The sequence below is a fragment of the Gossypium hirsutum genome, chromosome D05 (assembly GCF_007990345.1).
Source record: "Gossypium hirsutum isolate 1008001.06 chromosome D05, Gossypium_hirsutum_v2.1, whole genome shotgun sequence".
Classification (NCBI taxonomy): Eukaryota; Viridiplantae; Streptophyta; class Magnoliopsida; order Malvales; family Malvaceae; genus Gossypium; species Gossypium hirsutum.
The window spans coordinates 42,272,250-42,290,536 of NC_053441.1; positions in this window are offsets into that span (position 1 = coordinate 42,272,250).

Here is an 18,287-nt window from a genome sequence, read left to right on the forward strand (position 1 = left end):
GAAATAATATTAAAATAAATTTTCTTCCAACCTCGAATTTGTGGTCCCAAAACCACTATTCTGATTTTACTGAAAGCGAGTTGTTACATACACCCAATGCACCAGCTTTCGATTCCTTTTCTATTTAAACTCAAGCTTTTACTTACATCAAAGTGTACGAGTCACGCATACATAGTCCACCATCCACTCAAGATTTAGGTATACCACACTATGAACGTCACAAGTGGATAAATCCATAAATGGATTCAGGATCTATTCTGTTTGGGTCTTGTCTGATGTACTGTTAGTCTAGTTAGTCACATCTATGTCTCTATCTTCTGGGAGTTGTAACGTTCGGTTTGTGCAAGTGTACACAGTCGTTATCAAGTAATAAGTAATTAAAAGAGTTATCGTCTCCACAGGGACTGTGTATGTTAATCAATTTTTTGTAAAATTAGAGTTAACAATCTAGTGATAAAAACACAATATTTGGAGTGATGATGTGTAGTAGCTTGTTTTACAGTAATGTCTGAAATAGTGACTTCGGGACCACAAATCTAACGAGTGAATTCGTATAATTAGTATTTAAATTATACAAGTCAATAATAATTTTTATATTGAATTTTGATTTGATGAACTTAACCAATTGAATTACAAATTAATATAAATGGTTCGGTTCAAAAGTTAAGTGGTTATTGAAAACGAGGTATTATGTCCTCATTTCCATAATTTAAAGCCATATATATTTTTATTAAATATTTATAGAGTTGTATTATATGTGAATTGAAGCTTGGTTCAGTAATTTTGATGATTTACTGCTAAATTAAGGAAAAAAGATTAAATTGTAAAAGAGGTAAAAGTTAATTGCTATAGATTTAAAATAGTAAAGGGATCAAAATGGTAATTAAACCATGTCAAAAAGTCCAAGTGGTGGTGGATATGATTAAATCCACTAACTTTTAGGCTATTTTCTCTTTTAGTCCTAATTAGTTTAGGATTAAATTGAAAATAAGTGATATAGGGCTGCGCGCGGACCAAGATCGAGTCGTCAAGTCACGGGAAACTCCTATGAAAGCTCTAAACGAACAGATCTAAAAATTAAAACAAAGAACAAGATTAAACTAATCAGATCTGAAATTAAATCCCCAAATTCAATTAAATGAGCAGCAAGGAACAAAGAACGAATGAATAAATGTCTTCAGAGTTCAAGGAGATGAAATCAAACTCCAATAGTGAAACCCCACAAGCCGAATCTGCCTAAGAACAAACCGACAAGAAAAACCCCAAATTCCAGCAACTTGATTTCCCCAAAATCAGAATGTATTAATCGACAAGAACCCTAGGATTTAGGGATTTTGATTCAAAACTTTACTGCCCAAAAGTAGACCGATTAAATGGAAGGATCTTGGAGTTAAACAAAGCTGAATCACAAGCAAAAACAGCAAAAAAAGATTAGATAATGAAATCGGCACAAGTATAAGCAAAGAAAAGTAAAGAAAGAAATCGAAAACAGCAAGAATTAAAGGATAAGTCCTAAAGATCCTTGAAATCCCGAAAGATTTCACAAATCTCTTCAAACGGCTTTAATCTCCCCTCCAAAGAATATCGATGGCAAGAAGAAGGTTGAAGATGGCTCCCACAATCAAAAGATTGTTAAAACAACTTCTAAAGAAAACTCAAGAGAGAATTCTTGGAGAAAACCCCAAAGAAAATTCTGCACTCAACAAATCTGAAATTTGATAGAAAAAATAATAATAAGATGTTTACAAAGGGTGGCTGGCCAATGCTTATATAGGCCTCCAACAAATCCTAATCTAATTAGAAAACTTAAAAAATTTAAACTTAATTAAAAAAAACAAAGGAAAATTCGGCCATGCATCCTATTGGGCTATTTTGGGCCGAATTTAACATGTGATATTTCTAAAACTTAAAAATTTACTTAAACAACTAAAATGTTTACAAATTGGGCCCTTTGACATTTTGGCCTGATTTTCAACTAAATATGTATGGATTTCTTGATTGGGCTGGGAATTTGCTTATTGGGCCTCGCCTTTAAGAATTTGGGCTTGTGATCCATCTCCTACTGAAATTGGGTCGTTGACGCTCGTAATGGAGATCCAACGCGCTTTGGCTGCAAGATTCGGTTTCTTGGACCAAGATTTCCAAGATTTGAAATCTTAATTTTCTTGATTCTTGAAATTGCTCCGAACAGCAAAATTGGGCCAAGATTCGATTTCTTGATTTTCTTGAAAACAAGAAAGTGAATCTTGATTTTCTTGATTTGAGCCCATCACCTTCTTGAGCTATGCTTGATAAGTCAAATCAATTCCGTAAGAACAAAAAGAATTGGATATCTCACAATTCACAGTTTTCATATATATATATATTCAGGAAAATTCCCTTTTTTAAGGCTGATTACAACTATTTATAATGCTAGAACAAGGTAACCGAAGGGTAAAAAAAAACATCCAACTTAATGTGCCATAAAAACTCATGTCTTTTCTTATGCTTTGATACGAGCTCGTTTTGGTTGATGTGACGAGTCGTATTATGTTCCCGATCGAATTTAGGTAGTGTCGATTTAGTTCAAATTCAATAAGATGAGTTATAATGGTTTTAAATGGCTTAGGAAGCAAAATGGGAATAAATGGTTTCCAATGAAACAAGAACGAACCCATATTAGCAAATAAGGACCCGGGCTTAAAGGTTTTGATATAGGGCTGCGCGCGGACCAAGATCGAGTTGCCAAGTCACGAGAAACTCCTACGAAAGATCCTAGACGAACAGATCTAACATAAAAAAAACAAAGATTAAGATTAAACCGAATCAGATTTGAATTTAAATCCCCAAATTCAATTAAAGGAGCAGCAAGAAACAAAGAAATAGAATAGATGAATCAAACGAAATTGGAAGTATAGAAAGATTGCGAATCGGTCAACAAATTGATTCGGCCAAGAATGCCCAATTTCCATCAATCAATTGATTCCCAAATTGAAAGAAATCCAATTGGCCAAACCCTAGGAATTGGGGATTTTTGGGTTCGAATGGGTGCTGCCAATAGGAGAACAACTTAAACGATGAGATCTTGAGTTTAATCAATGTGGAAAACAAACAAGAACAGCAAAATATTAGATGAGAAATCGGAACAAGTATAAGCAAAGAAAAGTAAAGAAAGAAATCGAAAACAGCAAGAATTAAAGGATAAGTCCTAAAGATCCTTGAAATCCCGAAAGATTTCACAAATCTCTTCAAACGGCTCTAATCTCCCCTCCAAAGAATATCGATGGCAAGAAGAAGGTTGAAGATGGCTCCCACAATCAAAAGATTGTTAAAACAACTTCTAAAGAAAACTCAAGAGAGAATTCTTGTACAAAACCCCAAAGAAAATTCTGCACTCAACAAATCTGAAATTTGATAGAAAAAATAATAATAAGACGTTTACAAAGGGTGGCTGGCCAATGCTTATATAGGCCTCCAGCAAATCCTAATCTAATTAGAAAACTTAAAAAAATTAAACTTAATTAAAAAAAACAAAGGAAAATTCGGCCATGCATTTTATTGGGCTGTTTTGGGCGAATTTAACATGTGATATTTCCAAAACTTAAAAATTAACTTAAACAACTAAAATGTTTACAAATTGGGCCCTTTGACATTTTGGCCTGATTTTCAACTAAATATGTATGGATTTCTTGATTGGGCTGAGAATTTTCTTATTGGGCCTCGCCTTTAAGAATTTGGGCTTGTGATCTATCTCCTACCGAAATTGGGTCGTTGACGCTCGTAATGGAGATCCAACGCGCTTTGGCTGCAAGATTCGGTTTCTTGGACTAAGATTTCCAAGATTTGAAATCTTGATTTTCTTGATTCTTGAAATCGCTCCGAACAGCAAAATTGGGCCAAGATTCGATTTCTTGATTTTCTTGAAAACAAGAAAGTGAATCTTGATTTTCTTGATTTGAGCCCATCACCTTCTTAAGCTTGGGTTGGGCCTTTGTGACTCGTATCATTCCCCCCTTCCTCAAAAAGATTCATCCTCGAATCTAAAAAATCAAATGAACTCGACTTTCCTCGATCGAACGGGACTAATGGCAATTGAGTCCACTGAAAAGAATAGCCATGAAATAGTAAATAGCAACGCAAACAAGCTTGTAGTCCAATTATAAGCATAATAGAACAGGTATAACGCATGTGAATGGACAGATTCATATTACCATGCCTTAATCGACGGTCTATAGATTCACTTACACATGCATTATCAAAAACAAGAATCTTTTTATCAACCATCAAAATAGATTTATCATCAATAAATAAAATAGGACAGTCAAGCACGTTTCGATCTAAGTGTTCATCAACACGATCTTTGTCGCTATCCGAGTAGTACAAAAGTGTTTCAAAGGTTTCAAGCATCTTACCTTGATAAGCAAAAGAATAAGGGTCGATTTTACCTTTTTCATTTAAAACAAACCTTCGCTCATCGGGGGCATAGTGTAGTCGAATCTCCGTTGTTGAGTTAACCTTTGTCAAATGAAACTCAAACTTCATGTACAACCACATAAACTGTTTAAGGCACGAATATAAATTGAAAACAAATTTGGAAAATTTCGTTACCTTATTCTCCAAAACAGATTTGGACAAATTCGAGGATTTTACACAAGGGAAATCAAGAGAATAACAAATCACGCTTCTTTTCTTAATGACTTTATCAACCACAATCGAAGAGTAACAATTAATTGGATCAAAATGAGGGGATCTTTTAAGAACTAAGTCACCAAAAGTTTTATCAATAATTTTCAAATCTGCACTGGACTCGGTTTCTAAAATTTCCTTACCTCGCTTACCTTCAGGATCATGTAGTGTGATTTCATCTTTGCCTAAGTTGATCATATGAAAGAGTCTTTCATTTGAGAGGTATTGAAGTTGAAAGTTATCTTTCGATCTTTCGGGAACCTGAAAAGTAGCAACACAAGAAAAATTCATATCTTGGTTAGTGGAAACATTCCTCACTACCCTTTCCACGTCTTTTTCTTTTGTTCCTTTTTCTAATTCATTTTCTCTTCTTTCTTCAATTTCTTTTTCACTCTCAATCTCTTTTTGCTCTTTTCATTCTCTTTTTCTTTTTCCTCACTTGTTTTAACATAATTTTTCAGTTTGATTTGGTCCTCATGTACTTGTTCCGGAGTGAGCGGCACTAAGGTGAGTTTCTTTCCTTGATGCTTGAAAGAATACCTATTGGTATGGCCATCGTGAGTGACTTTTCGATCCAGTTTCCATGGTTCTCCTAGCAACAAATGGCAGGCTTGAATAGGCATTACATCGCACACAACTTCGTCTTGATACTTACCGATAGAAAAGGCGATGCGCACTTGTTGAGTGACCCTAAATTGGCCTTCGTTGCTAAGCCCTTATAGTTGATAAGGTTGTGGATGCTTGGTAGTGGTTAAGCAAAGCTTTTCCACCATCGTCGTGCTGGCTATGTTCGAGCAACTTTCACCATCAATAATAACTCTACAAAGCTTACCTTGTACATGGCAGCGAGTATGAAAGAGATGTTCTCGTTGCTGCTCGCTCTTTGGTTTTGCCAAAGATGATTGTCCACGATCATGAAAATCATCATCCATTCTAGGGACACGTTGAGGGCTGCACCTATAGGGCTGGTTATCCCTATCTTCCTTAATTAGATCTCGATATTGATGTTTTTGATTCACTCGTACCTCATTCAAAGTAGTATTCAATGCTTGAAGTGTAGCATTTATTTCCGTGATTGCAGCAGTATGTCCGTCTAACTGTTGTTGGACTTTCATAAGTGCATCATTATTATCACCTTTAGACATCTTCAAAACCTGTAAAAAATAAACACTCAACACTCAAAAATAAAAGTTAGCAAACCTCACCATTAATCACTCAAAAAGAAAAATCAAATTCTCAATGAGGTTGAATTCAATCTTGTGAGTTCTTTATCAGAGTTTATATCAACCAATTAGAGAGTGTGAACCAAACTACCAAAGAATCCTAATTTGCACTAGGATGCCAAAAACTGACGAGACACCAAGTGATTCGTGTTGCACCGAGGAAGGAGTTGTGCACACGTGTAAATCCTACTAACACAAGAAACAAGAAGGTGTTAGATAACGTAACGGAAGAATAAAAGCAAACAAATGAAAGCCTACAGCTAAGAATCAATAAAAATTGCTGAAAACAGAAAACCCGAAAAACTGCGGAGTAACTTGACAACTTCGTTCGAGGTGTTCCCGATCTCTAAAAATCACGAAATTAAATCTGGAATGTCCTTAAATATTGAATTTTTGATCTAGAAATTTTGGGCACCAAATTCAACCCGCTGGATCTTTTTTTAAATTTTTATTGAATTTCGCCTTTTTTGATTTTTTTGACTTTTTTGACTGATTTTTTTTGCGGGAATAATTTTTTTATATTCAATCATAGTGCCAAAAATATGTATGTAAAATTTCAGATCAATCGGACAATGTTTACCCACTCAAATGAATTTTTTTGAATAATTTTTCTGGGTAAAACTGCTGTTTATGCTTTAAAAAATAGAGATCAGTTTAGAAATCAACCAAGAACACCCAAAACGCCCAAAATCTGATACCAAATGATAGAGGGTTGCGCGCGGACCAAGATCGAGTTGCCAAGTCACGGGAAACTCCTACGAAAGCTCTAAACGAACAGATCTGAAAATTAAAACAAAGAACAAGATTAAACTAATCAGATCTGAAATTAAATCCCCAAATTCGATTAAAGGAGCAGCAAGAAACAAAGAAATAGAATAGATGAATCAAACAAAATTGGAAGTATAGAAAGATTGCAAATCGGTCAACAAATTGATTCGGCCAAGAATGCCCAATTTCCATCAATCAATTGATTCCCAAATTGAAAGAAATCCAATCGGCCAAACCCTAGGAATTGGGGATTTTTGGGTTCGAATGGGTGCTGCCAATAGGAGAACAACTTAAACGATGAGATCTTGAGTTTAATCAATGCTGGAAAACAAGCAAGAACAGCAAAATATTAGATGAGAAATCGGCACAAGTATAAGCAAAGAAAAGTAAAGAAAGAAATTGAAAACAACAAGAATTAAAGGATAAGTCCTAAAGATCCTTGAAATCCCGAAAGATTTCACAAATCTCTTCAAACGGCTCTAATCTCCCCTCCAAAGAATATCGATGGCAAGAAGAAGGTTGAAGATGGCTCCCACAATCAAAAGATTGTTAAAACAACTTCTAAAGAAAACTCAAGAGAGAATTCTTGGAGAAAACCCCAAAGAAAATTCTGCACTCAACAAATCTAAAATTTGATAGAAAAAATAAGGATAAGATGTTTACAAAGGGTGGCTGGCCAATGCTTATATAGGCCTCCAACAAATCCTAATCTAATTAGAAAACTTAAAAATTTAAACTTAATTAAAAAAAAACAAAGGAAAATTCGGCCATGCATCCTATTGGGCTGTTTTGGGCCGAATTTAACATGTGATATTTCTAAAACTTAAAAATTAACTTAAACAACTAAAATGTTTACAAATTGGGCCCTTTGACATTTTGGCCTGATTTTCAACTAAATATGTATGGATTTCTTGATTGGGCTGGGAATTTGCTTATTGGGCCTCGCCTTTAAGAATTTGGGCTTGTGATCCATCTCCTACTGAAATTGGGTCGTTGACGCTCGTAATGGAGATCCAACGCGCTTTGGCTGCAAGATTTGGTTTCTTGGACCAAGATTTCCAAGTTTTGAAATCTTGATTTTCTTGATTCTTTAAATCGCTCCGAACAGCAAAATTGGGCCAAGATTCGATTTCTTGATTTTCTTGAAAACAAGAAAGTGAATCTTGATTTTCTTGATTTGAGCCCATCACCTTCTTAAGCTTGGGTTGGGCCTTTGTGACTCGTATCAATAAATCTATTTGTGATTATTGTAGAAAGTTCCATAATGGTGTACGTTGAGCTATGACTGAAGCCTATTTTTGTTATGGATCTACCGAACATTTCATGAGAGATTGCCCAAAGAAGTCGGGCATTAATGAAAATCAATTTGTTAGATAGATGCCTATTTCTACTTGTGCCGAATCTCAATTCTAATCTATTTGCTGTTTTATTTGTGTTTCCAGCCCTCGTTTATCTTAAAAAATTGATCAATTTCACTTTTTGCTGGAGTTCGACAATCAGCCCTAAATCCCCAAATTCTAGGGTTCTTGCCGAATTCACACTTATTCTTCTTGGGTGAATTTGGTTGTGGAAACTTAGGGGAAACTTTCGTGGTGGTCAATTGAGCAGATCGCCCTCGCTTTCTCAGCCTCAATAGCCGTTTTATGCCTTCAATTTCTTTCTTTCTCATTGACGCATAAACCCTAATTTGTTTCAAGAAATTCTGGTCGATCTAATTTGCTTGCTGATTTGGTGTTCTTTGACAGATTCGACTTGTGGGAGTTCATTCTTGGGAATCAATTTCGTGTTCTTGGTTTCAAGAAACCTCTTTCATAAGTGTTTCGTTTCTTGATTAGATCTTGCTGATTTTTAGGGTTCTTATTCCAGATTTTAATTTTCCAGATTTAATCTCGTTCTTTGTTTGATTTCAGATCTGTTCGTTAGAGTTTTCGTAGGAGTTCCCCGTGACTTGGCAACTCGATCTTTGTCCACGTGCACCTCCGTATCATTTGGTATCATATTTTGGGCGTTTTGGGTGTTCTTGGTTGATTTCTAAACTGATCTCTATTTTTTAAAGCATAAACAGCAGTTTTACCCAGAAAAATTGTTCAAAAAAAATTCATTTGAGTGGGTAAAAGTTGTCTGATTGATCTTAAATTTTACATACATGTTTTTGGAACTGTGATTGAATATAAAAAAATTATTCCTGCAAAAAAATCAGTCAAAAAAGTCAAAAAAATAAAAAAAAGATGAAATTTAATAAAAATTTTAAAAAAGATTTAGCGGGTTGAATTTGGTGCCCAAAATTTCCAAATCAAAATTTCAATATTTAAGGACATTCCAGATTTAATTTCGTGATTTTTAGAGATCGGGAACACCTCGAACGAAGTTGTCAAGTTACTCCGCAGTTTTTCGGGTTTTCTGTTTTCAGCAATTTTTATTGATTCTTAGCTGTAGGTTTTCATTTGTTTGCTTTTATTCTTCCGTTACATTATCTAACACCTTCTTGTTTCTTGTGTTAGTAGGATTTACACGTGTGCACAACTCCTTCCTCGGTGCAACACGAATCACTTGGTGTCTCGTTAGTTTTTGGCATCCTAGTGCAAATTAGGATTCTTTGGTAGTTTGGTTCACACTCTCTAATTGGTTGATATAAACTCTGATAAAGAACTCACAAGATTGAATTCGACCTCATTGAGAATTTGATTTTTCTTTTTGAGTGATTAATGGTGAGGTTTGCTAACTTTTATTTTTGAGTGTTGAGTGTTTATTTTTTACAGGTTTTGAAGATGTCTAAAGGTGATAATAATGATGCACTTATGAAAGTCCAACAACAGTTAGACGGACATACTGCTGCAATCACGGAAATAAATGCTACACTTCAAGCATTGAATACTACTTTGAATGAGGTATGAGTGAATCAAAAACATCAATATCGAGATCCAATTAAGGAAGATAGGGATAACCAGCCCTATAGGTGCAGCACTCAACGTGTCCTTAGAATGGATGATGATTTTCATGATCGTGGACAATCATCTTTGGCAAAACCAAAGAGCGAGCAGCAACGAGAACATCTCTTTCATACTCGCTGCCATGTACAAGGTAAGCTTTGTAGAGTTATTATTGATGGTGAAAGTTGCTCGAACATAGCCAGCACGACGATGGTGGAAAAGCTTTGCTTAACCACTACCAAGCATCCACAACCTTATCAACTATAAGGGCTTAGCAACGAAGGCCAATTTAGGGTCACTCAACAAGTGCGCATCGCCTTTTCTATCGGTTAGTATCAAGACGAAGTTGTGTGTGACGTAATGCCTATTCAAGCCTGCCATTTGTTGCTAGGAGAACCATGGCAACTGGATCGAAAAGTCACTCACGATAGTCGTACCAATAGGTATTCTTTCAAGCATCAAGGAAAGAAACTCACCTTAGTGCTGCTCACTCCGGAACAAGTACATGAGGACCAAATCAAACTGAAAAATTATGTTAAAACAAGTGAGGAAAAAGGAAAAGAGAATGAAAAAGAGCAAAAAGAGATTGAGAGTGAAAAAGAAATTGAAGAAAGAAGAGAAAATGAATTAGAAAAAGGAACAAAAGAAAAAGACGTGGAAAGGGTAGTGAGGAATGTTTCCACTAACCAAGATATGAATTTTTCTTGTGTTGCTACTTTTCAGGTTCCCGAAAGATCGAAAGATAACTTTCAACTTCAATACCTCTCAAATGAAAGACGCTTTCATACATCAACTTAGGCAAAGATGAAATCACACTACATGATCCCGAAGGTAAGCGAGGTAAGGAAATTTTAGAAACCGAGTCCAGTGCAGATTTGAAAATTATTGATAAAACTTTTGGTGACTTAGTTCTTAAAAGATCCCCTCATTTTGATCCGATTAATTGTTACTCTTCGATTGTGGTTGATAAAGTCATTACGAAAAGAAGCGTGATTTGTTATTCTCTTGATTTACCTTGTGCAAAATCCTTGAATTTGTCCAAATCTGTTTTGGAGAATAAGGTAACGAAATTTTCCAAATTTGTTTTCAATTTATATTCGTGCCTTAAACAGTTTATGTGGTTGTACATGAAGTTTGAGTTTCATTTGACAAAGGTTAACTCAACAACGGAGATTCGACTACACTATGCCCCCGATGAGCGAAGGTTTGTTTTAAATGAAAAAGGTAAAATCGACCCTTATTCTTTTGCTTATCAAGGTAAGATGCTTGAAACCTTTAAAACACTTTTGTACTCCTCGGATAGCGACAAAGATCGTGTTGATGAACACTTAGATCGAAACGTGCTTGACTTTCCTATTTTATTTATTGATGATAAATCTATTTTGATGGTTGATAAAAAGATTCTTGTTTTTGATAATGCATGTGTGAGTGAATCTATAGACCGTCGATTAAGGCATGGTAATCTGAATCTGTCCATTCACATGCGTTATACCTGTTCTATTATGCTTATAATTGGACTACAAGCTTGTTTGCGTTGCTATTTACTATTTCACGGCTATTCTTTTCAGTGGACTCAATTTCCATTAGTCCTGTTCAATCGAGGAAAGTCGAGTTCATTTGATTTTTTAGATTCGAGGATGAATCTTTTTGAGGAAGGGGGAATTATACGAGTCACAAAGGCCCAACCCAAGCTTAAGAAGGTGATGGGCTCAAATCAAGAAAATCAAGATTCACTTTCTTGTTTTCAAGAAAATCAAGAAATCGAATCTTGGCCCAATTTTGCTGTTCGGAGCGATTTCAAGAATCAAGAAAATCAAGATTTCAAATCTTGGAAATCTTAGTCCAAGAAACCGAATCTTGCAGCCAAAGCGCGTTGATCTCCATTACGAGCGTCAACGACCCAATTTCGATAGGAGATGGATCACAAGCCCAAATTCTTAAAGGCGAGGCCCAATAAGCAAATTCCCAGCCCAATCAAGAAATCCATACACATTTAGTTGAAAATCAGGCCAAAATGTCAAAGGGCTCAATTTGTAAACATTTTAGTTGTTTAAGTTAATTTTTAAGTTTTAGGAATATCACATGTTAAATTCGGCCCAAAACAGCCCAATAAGATGCATGGCCGAATTTTCCTTTATTTTTTTAATTAAGTTTAAATTTTTTAAGTTTTCTAATTAGATTAGGATTTGTTGGAGACCTATATAAGCATTGGCCAGCCACCCTTTGTAAACATCTTATTATTATTTTTCTATCAAATTTCAAATTTGTTGAGTGCAGAATTTTCTTTGGGGTTTTCTCCAAGAATTCTCTCTTAAGTTTTCTTTAGAAGTTGTTTTAACAATCTTTTGATTGTGGGAGCCATCTTCAACCTTCTTCTTGCCATCGATATTCTTTGGAGGGGAGATTAGAGTCGTTTGAAGAGATTTGTGAAATCTTTCGGGATTTCAAGGATCTTTAGGACTTATCCTTTAATTCTTGCTGTTTTCAATTTCTTTCTTTACTTTTCTTTGCTTATACTTGTGTCGATTTCTCATCTAATATTTTGCTGTTCTTGTTGTTTTCCAGCATTGATTAAACTCAAGATCTCATCGTTTAAGTTGTTCTCCTATTGGCAGCACCCATTCGAACCCAAAAATCCCCAATTCCTAGGGTTTGGCCGATTGGATTTCTTTCAATTTGGGAATCAATTGATTGCTGGAAATTGGGCATTCTTGGCCGAATCAATTTGTTGACCGATTTGCAATCTTTCTATACTTCCAATTTTGTTTGATTCATCTATTCTATTTCTTTGTTTCTTGTAGCTCCTTTAATTGAATTTGGGGATTTAATTTCAAATCTGATTCGGTTTAATCTTAATCTTTGTTTTTTTATTTCGGATCTGTTCGTCTAGGATCTTTCGTAGGAGTTTCTCGTGACTTGGCAACTCGATCTTGGTCCGCGCGCAGCCCTATATCAAAACCTTTAAGCCCAGGTCCTTATTTGCTAATATGGGTTCGTTCTTGTTTCATTGGAAACCATTTATTCCCATTTTACTTCCTAAGCCATTTAAAACCATTATAACTCATCTTATTGAATTTGAACTAAATCAACACTACCTAAATTCGATCGGGAACATAATACGACTCGTCACATCATCCAAAACGAGCTCGTTTCAAAGCATAAGAAAAGACATGAGTTTTTATGGCACATTAAGTTGGATGTTTTTTTTACCCTTCGGTTACCTTGTTCTAGCATTATAAATAGTTGTAATCAGCCTTAAAAAAGGGAATTTTCCTGAATATATATATATGAAAACTGTGAATTGTGAGATATCCAATTCTTTTTGTTCTTACGGAATTGATTTGACTTATCAAGCATAGCTTGTGGCATCCATCTTTTCTTTGTTGCTGAATTTATCACCTTTGGTGTGGCATTCAATATACCTTTGGTTCCTATCATAATTGATAGTGGGTCAAGGTTTTCTTGCTGTTTCTTATAACCGAAATCACCTAAGAACCATTTTGAGATTTGGGTCAACAATTCCTTATTGTTGGTTCATTCTCGGTCTTAGTTAATTATCCATTATTTTGCTTAGCAATTCATCCTACTTCTTTTGATTGAAACCATTTAACCTATTTTGTTTCATTTTTTTAACCGAAACGAATCCATCCTTACTCAATTCACGATTGGGCAACACATACGACTCAAATAATCACGAGATGAGTTTGTATCAAATTGGTATCAGAGTTAGTGAATTTGGAGTAAGAATCGACATTGTTGGCATTACGGTATAGTAGTTTCTCGAAAAAAACTCGAAAAAAATTCAAAAAAAATTAGTTTCCATTCAAACTCAAAAGATTGGATATCAAGTTGTGAATAAAAATGAAATTTCATGAAAAAAAATTGTGAAAAAAAAGCTAGTTTTGAAATTTTGTTTTTGTTTGCTGCCCAAAATTTAGTCAGTACTACTTTCTACCATTTCGCCACACCCAACCTTTTCATTTCTTTGTTTCAAGCCTACCTTCCTTTGTCCTACAATATTCTTACCAAGCCCAAACATCAAGTTTGTAAGCTGACCCACAACAACTGCCTATTAAGTTTAAATAATTCCTAAGAACTTAGAGAGGACGAGTGAGTGGAAAGAGGCAAGGGAGTAGTGAGTTTATTCGAGAGAAAAAAAAGCCAAGTGTATGAGATTTCTTTGTGAGTGTATAGTGAGATTCTTTGTTGTAAGTTCTTAAAAAAATGTCACGAAGTCTGGAAAAAAATTTAGACAAGGGAGTTGGATTCCGTCCTGTAAGAATTGTTGGAGGAAGTGTGCCAGATTTTACACTCCAAGCCTTTACGCATGAAATGGAGCATCTATTTGATCGAAAACTCAAACCCATCAAGAAACGATTGGATCGTGTCGAAGAACGGAGTCATCGAGCAAGAACCCAATGGGAGCAAATTTATCCAAATGAAAGGACGGAAATGAGATCATCAAGGAGATGAACATTCGACGAATATGTGAAAAGAGACCCTTATCCAGATTCCTATTCTTCAAGGAATTTAGGTCGAAATAAATTCAACTACGAGTTTGAAGCCTATCAAGGTAACGAACGAGAAAGCACAAGTCATTCTTTGTATGCATCAATGTGACAGCCCTAAATTGACCCTAGTCGGGAAGTGGTTTCGGGACCACAAAACCGAGTTATGAAAATAATTAATTGTTATATTCTATGCTTATTATGTGTGTACATGCATATGTGGAAATTTCATTCCCTAATTTTGCCAATTGTATGAGGAATTATTAAATAGGGATCAACATGAGACATGGTGAAATATGATAGGCTAATTTTAAAGGGCTTATTAGTGCATGTCAACACAAAGGTGGACTTGCATGTCAAATTTACCCAATTCCCTTATAGTGGCCGGCCAAGATGGATTGATGATGGGCAATTTATTTGTTGAATTAGATATTATAATAGGAAATTGGGTTATTGGAGACATAATGAATTAAAGAAAGAATAAAAAAAAAGAGAGAAAGGAAGCCACTATCATATCATCTTCTCCATTGTCGAAACTGGAGAAAGAAGAAAAAGAGAAAAGCTTGGCTAAGGTTCGGCCATTGGGAGTTAGATTAAGGTTAGTCTTTTGTTTGGTTTTTGATAATTTTCACATTTTTGATATCATTGCTTTGTGTTCTTTAAAACCCATGGTTCAATTTTGTGAATTGATGATGATTTTGTGTTTTGCCATTGATGAGTGCTTGAGCTTTTTGAGAGTTGTTGATGAAAAATGAAAGATATGTTAAAGATTAATATGTTTTGTGTTGAAGTTTTTGGTGATTTTGAGTAGTTAGGGCTAAATTATAAAAATAAATTTTTGAAGGACTCAAAGGTGAAATAAATGAAATGTATGGACTTATATGGGTACTAGGAAGATTCGGCCCTTAAGGAGTGTGACCAAATTTTGTGTATTTTGTGTTTTGTGGAATAAAGACTAAATTGTGAAAGTGCGAAATATTAGGGGTAAAAATGTAATTTACCCATTTATGCGTTATTAGACTAAATTGAATGAAAATATGTTAAAATGAGATTTATTTGAATATGTTAAGATCAAGAAACCAAGAAATTGGATTTAGATCGGGGAAAATCGAAAGTAGTTGATAGCCGATCAATTAGTCGACGACATCCGAAGAAAGTTTATAAGCAATTAGATATTAAAATTTCGGAATAAATGTTAGTTATATATGCTGAAATGGAAATATGATAAATGTATATATAGCTGAATGTGATATGTGTGAATTATATGTTAAATTAAGGCTTGGTAAGCTAGCTATTAAGGTGAAATGCTAATGTTAGTATTTGATTTGGTAATAATCTGTTTGGGGACAGCAGCAGTAAGGTGATTTTGGAAAATCGCCATAATTTGTAGGAGTTGAATTAGAAGCTGAGTGAATTATGTCATTAAAGCTTGAAGAGTCTATTTTCTTACAAAAGAAACTATAAAAACAAAAGAGTTACCGATCTTGAGATATTTGAAGTATTGTGGGGCTGAGTCAAAATGACTACTAGATTCCCTGTTCTGTTTTTAGAAAATCATTATAAATTGTACAAAAATGATTATAAGATAAAATTTATATGCTTAGACTCCTTAATGAGTCTAGTTTCAAATGAGATCAAATACAACACATTTTGAATTCTGTAAAATGAGAAATTTGATTCGTAGTGAAGAGTGGTCAGAATAGTCAAACAGTGAAACAGGGGAAACTTTAAGAAAAATATGGTATTGATTGGCCAAGCCTAAAATTCTGAAAATTTTATGGATGGAAGATATACGAGTCTATATTCAAGGAAAATTAACAGAAAGTGATTTGGAGTTTAGTAGCTCCAGTTATAAATAATTTAGTAACTACTGCTCAGGAAAACAGCTCGTAGTGAATATGCGATTTTGTTGTAAACATTAATGAAAATTTGCCAATGAATTATTTATTGATTATTATAAAGCTTACCATAATCTATGTGTGTGAAGGTCGGATCAATATATATATTATTCTGAAAGTAATACTTGAATAGTCGATTAATGACTATTTTAAATTTTGTTGAACTTAAAGCTCAAGAGCAAAGGGGAACTAGATCCGATAAAGGGAAGGAAAAAGTAATTGAATAGCCATTGAAGTCGTTCGACAACATCTGAGGTAAGTCTTCGAGTAATGACCCTACTTGAATTATATTGAAATGATTAGTCATACTATGACGGATAGTCGAATGTGCATAGAGACTATGTTATAAAGCCAATCGAAATCATGCTCTTTGTGTGTGGCTATTGAGCCGAAATTGGAAAGGTTTAATAAATGCTTTGTGTTTGAGCCTTAGTAACGAAAGTGAAATATGGATGTGTCATGATTGTTGATATATGTGTGCATGAGCATTTGAATGATATCCGGATTAAGACCCGAAGGCATTTGTGCGAATTGATATATCCGGGCTAAGACCCGAAGGCATTTGTGCGAATTGATATATCCGGGCTAAGACCCGAAGGCATTTGTGCGAATTGATATATCCGGGCTAAGACCCGAAGGCATTTGTGCGAATTGATATATCCGGGATAAGACCCGAAGGCATTTGTGCGAATTGATATATCCGGGCTAAGACCTGAAGGCATTTGTGCGAATTGATATATCCGGGCTAAGACCTGAAGGCATTTGTGCGAATTGATATATCCGGGCTAAGACCCGAAGGCATTTGTGCGGATTGATATATCCGGGATAAGACCCGAAGGCATTTGTGCGGATTGATATATCCGGGATAAGACCCGAAGGCATTTGTGCGAACTGATATATCCGGGCTAAGACCCGACGGCGTTTGTGCGAATTGATATATCCGGGCTAAGACCCGAAGGCAATTGTGCAAGTTGATATATCCGGGCTAAGACCCGAAGGCATTCGTGCGAGTTGCTATACCCGGGTTAAGACCCGAAGGCAATTGAACTTGTTGTTATATCCGGCTAAATTCCGAAGAAACTTGGGTTTGAATGTGAGCGTTTTGTGCTGCAATAAATTCAATTAATACGCTCGATAAACCCAAACGATAAGGTATGTTTGCATGTGCTTCGAAAAAAAAAAAGTCGATTCGCTTTAAATAATATTCGTTCAATCGACTAACGAATTTTCGGCTTTTAGATAGGTTGATACCTTGTGTGTGTATATGTTGATGAAGTGTGAAGTAAGTATGCTTATGAGAATGTGAATTAATAAAGTGATTTATTTAGCTATGTGAATGCAATACTTTAGTCAAAGCCGATTTCATTACTTGAAACTTACTAAGCTTTAAAATGCTTACCCCGTTGCTTTGGCTCTCTGTTTTATAGATATTGTTCGTTAGCTATCGGATTCGGGATCACCGAAGTCGAAGTCATCCACACTATCAAAGCTCTTTTGGTACTCTTTTAGTTGAACTCTGGATATGGCATGTATAGGACTACCCGTTTGTTGTGGGTCATGGACCCTTTGGACTTGTATAATTTTGGTTAGCCATGCGAAAATGGCTTATATATGTTTGAGTATAATGTTATAATCATTTAGTGTGAATATGCTTGACAAGGATTGGCCATGGGAATGGTTAATCACCATCATCATTTGTGCTACTCATGCTAAAAGGGCTAGTTGAATCATGGAAACTATGAAATAGGTAAAGTCTACCTTAAAGGCAGATGCTGACAGCAGCAGTGATGTAGATTTGGAAAATCACTAAAAATAGTAGGAATGGAATTAAATAGTGAATAAATTATGTAAACGAACCCTGATGAATCTATTTTCATAGGAAAGTAACGAAATGATCATATGAACAGTATGTTAAGAGATATTCAGGTTCTCGTGAGACAGGGACAGAACAGTTTCTGGATTCCCTGTTCCGACTTTGGAAATTCATTATAAATTAACCAGAGATAATTAGGAGTCATACCATATATTTATAGATTCCTCTCTGAGTCTAGTTTCCATAGAAACAAACGGAATCAGTATTGAAGCTCTGTGCAGGGAGATATCCAAGTCGTAATGCGCAAAGGTCAGTGTAGTCGATCCCTGTAACATGGGGGAATTTGACTAATAAACTGTAGTAATTGGCCTGACCAAAAATTCTAGAAAAAAATATGTAGATGGGCATATGAGTCTAGTTTCAGGGAAAAATCACTAAACTGATTTTCGAGTTGTGAAACTCAAGATATGATTTTTAAAACG